This window comes from Podarcis muralis, chromosome 7, assembly GCF_964188315.1.
Source record: "Podarcis muralis chromosome 7, rPodMur119.hap1.1, whole genome shotgun sequence".
Lineage (NCBI taxonomy): Eukaryota > Metazoa > Chordata > Lepidosauria > Squamata > Lacertidae > Podarcis > Podarcis muralis.
Window position 1 is genome coordinate 53,471,880 of NC_135661.1, and position 3,952 is coordinate 53,475,831.

Here is a 3,952-nt window from a genome sequence, read left to right on the forward strand (position 1 = left end):
CCCCAGACACAGACATCCCTGACCACCTCAAGGCCAAGGACACGCATAGCAGAGGGCTGTATCTGGGGGAACAGTCACAAAGAAGAAACCTACAACACAAAAGTTGGACATGACTCATACCCCAGTTCATACTTAGGACAAAACCTCCACACTCCCTCCTGCTTCACACCCAGAAAAGTTCCCTGCAGGCTTGGACTCTCAGTCCAGGGACATGAAGGTGCTTTCACTTCCACCCTTCCAGACTGATTTTCCTTTGCAAATATTGATAGTCAACAGTCTTCAAATCATACATGCATGTTTATTATTCTTCAATATCCTCCTTGCCATCTTAATTGGAGCTTTCAGCAGAAAGGTAACAGCTAAAAGAAGGACAACAAAGCAGTCAAGACCAGCTTAAACTGGACAACCTTTTATTCTCAGCCATTGCTAACCATCTGGTAGAACTGATGGAGTCACAAAATGATCAAGTCAATGGAGCAAGTAGCGAATATTGCACAGAGATATCTGTCAGGAGATTCCTGCACTGCAGGGGATTGAACTAGATGACCCTCATGGTCCCTTCCAAATCTATAATTCTATGATTCTAAGAATGTAAGGTCCAATAAATTCCGCAACTGCCTCACTGACAATTTCATTTCCCAGAAGGTGGAAGAAGCAACAAGTGGGTCATATCTCTTCGTCCTGGTCCTCACCAACAGGAACTGATGGATGAAGTGGAACTGCTCAGAAACCTGGGAGGAAGTGATCATGCCCTGTTGGGTTTCATTATACACAGGCGAGGCAATTGCACTCCGGCCAATTTCAATAAGCGTAAGGAGCTCCTGGGTGAGATTCCATGGTCAGCAATATTCAAAGAGAAGGGAGTCCAACATGGATGGGAGTTTCTTAAAGATGAAATATTGAAGGCCCAAATGCAGACAATTCCAACAAGAAAGAAAAGTGGGAATTACCTTTTAAAAAGTGTGGCTGTGTAAGAACTTGCAGATGAGCTGAGAAGTAAGAAGGGCATGTATAAGAAAACGAAGAAAGGAGAGATCACGAAGGAAGGGAATACACAAGTAGCCAATAGTTGCAGAGAGAAGGTCATGCTGGCTAAAGCTCAAAATGAGCTTAAGAGGTTAAAATAATAAAACAGGTTTATTTGGCCATGTTCAAAGCCAGAGAAGAAACAGGCAAGTATTAGGTCCTCTACATGGAGAAGATGGAGAATTGCTACTGGGTGACAAAGAGAAGGCAGAACTGCTCAACACCTACTTCACTCAGAAGGAAAGCAGTGCCCAACCTGGTGATAACAAAATAAGCAATGCAAGGTGGGAGCTGCAGCCCAAGATAGAAAAAGAGGTGGTAAGGGAGCACATAGCTACTATGAATTTAAATCTTCAGGGCCTGACGAGCTGCATCCAAAGGTACCAAAGGAGCTTGCGGATGTAATCTCAGAGCCTCTGCCTATAATCTATGAGGATTCTTGGAGAACTGATGATGTTCCTGCAGACTGGAAGTAGGCGAATCTTGTCCCCATCTTCAAAAAGGGAGGAAAGAAGAACCAGTCAGCTTGACATCAATACCAGGAAAGGTCCTAGAACAGATGATTAAACAGTTGGTATGTGAGTACTTAGGGGACGCAGGTGGTGCTCTGGGTTAAACCACAGAGCCTAGGACTTGCCAATCAGAAGGTCGGCAGTTCGAATCCCCACGACGGGGTAAGCTCCCGTTGCTCAGTCCCTGCTCCTGCCAACCTAGCAGTTCGAAAGCACGTGAAAGTGCAAGTAGATAAATAGGGAAGGTAAACGGTGTTTCCGTGCACTGCTCTGGTTCGCCAGAAGCAGCTTAGTCATGCTAGCCACATGACCCGGAAGCTGTATGTCGGCTCCCTCGGCCAATAAAGCGAGATGAGCGCCGCAACCCCAGAGTCGGCCATGACTGGACCTAATGGTCAGGGGTCCCTTTACCTTTACCTATGTGAGTACTTTGAAAAGGATGCTGTGATTACTAAGACCCAACATGGGTTTCTCAAAAACAAGTCATGCCAGACAAATCACATTTCTTTTTGTGATGCTATTACAATCATGGTGGATCAGGGGAATGCTGTGGACATAGTGTGCAACTTGGATGCTTTAGTTAAGATTCCTGCATTTCAGGGGTTTAGACCAGATGACCCTTGGGATCCCTTCCAACTCTACGCTTCTATGATTCTATGAACTTGAACTTTTTATTTTCTGCAAACAAATCAAAGCGGCTAATAATACAAACATGCAAATTGAGCATGTGACTGCAGCCCCCAGTCCCCACTCCTTGGGTCTCATCCCTTTGGTCTGAAAATGTTGCCATAGGTATTCCATCTGCCACTCTCTGCTTCCTAATCTGTGGGCCATCCACAACAGACCTTGGAGGAAGTTACTTGCTTAGTAAACTGGATGTTTCCCCTTGTACTGTGGTATGTCTCTCTGTGTGTGTCTGCATATTTTGCAAAAAAAAAATGTAGACGATGAAGGAAGAGGAGGAGGAGGATGTTCATTATTGAAACTGTATGATCCCATATGTGGCTTTCTGTTATGGAAAGGGTACCCTGCTTGCTCCTTTGAGCCTGGATGGAGCACATGCTTTTTCACAGTGAAGCACTGAGGAACTCAGTTGTCCAGATAGATCATACTGAACTTGTCAAATCTCTGAAGATCACATCAAAGAGGGAAAAGGCTTGTTCTCTGTTGTTGTTGCTGCTGTTGCTCCAGAGGGAAGGCAGGGTCTAGATCCCATGACCTGAAGGGCACTGGTGGAGGAAGGGGTGCACCCCCCTGGGATGCTCGCCACTCGCTGTGGGCAGCACCCCCCTGGGACTCTCACCCCGCTCACCCCCAGGTGCACAGCATGTGTGCCGCTCTGGGTGCCAGAGCAGCTAGCTCTGCCTCTGCTGAAGGGTAGATGTTGGTTGAACGTTAGGCAGAACTGCTTACTGGGAAGAGCCGTTGGACATGGGCACCAATTTCATGGGGGAGAACATGTAGGCTCTCCTTGGTTGGCTGCCTTCAAGCAGAGGCTAGGCAGCCCCTCTTTGATCTGATGGGGATGGATGCTTCAGTCCCCGCCTCTTGCACTGAGTATCAGTGTGTGTGTGTGTGTGTGTGTGTGTGTGTGTGTGTGTGTGTGTTGAATTCCCAAGTGGCCTACATGCCCTGCCCCTCAGAGATTCTGTGATTTGTCAATCTTAATCTGTCATGAAGGTCAAGGATCAAACACACAGTTCTCCAAGAATCTGTCTACCTTTACATATTTCATAATTCAGCATTCAATGACACTTCTTTCTGTATATCTGAGAATTTGATAGTTGGCACACAAGGTTATCTGGCACTTGATTCCCTGGCACTGGGACTCTGGCAATATTTGCTAGTCTACAGAGAATACTGCTTGATAAATGACACCGCCAGAAAATGTCTGAAAGCCAAATTTGGAAGTCCATTTTTTTAAGTAACAACCAGCACCAAAGAGTTATTCCTGGAAAGGGGATGACCATCCATGGAACTGTCTAGAAACTGGTGAGAGGTGCTTCCTTTATCCTGGAAGGTGTGTGCAGAAGATCAATGATCAATGAATCAATATAATTTTTCCTGATAAAATCATAGCCCAAAAAGCCACAGAAAGAGCATTAAATGCCTTTTAGTTCTCCCTACCTTCCCCACCAAAAGTCAGCTACAGTGGTACCTTGGTTCTTGAACTTAATCCATTCCGGGAATCCGTTCGACTCCTGAAACTGTTCAAAAACCAAGGAGCGGCTTCTGATTGGCTGCAGGAGCTTCCTGCACTCAAGTGGAAGAGGCATTGGACGTTCAGCTTCCGAAAAATGTTAGCAAACTGGAACACTTCCTTCTGGTTTGCAGCGTTTGGGAGCCGATTTGTTTGGGAGCCAAGCCACTGTATAAGTACCAAATACTGTATAAGTACTAAAGTACAGTACCAC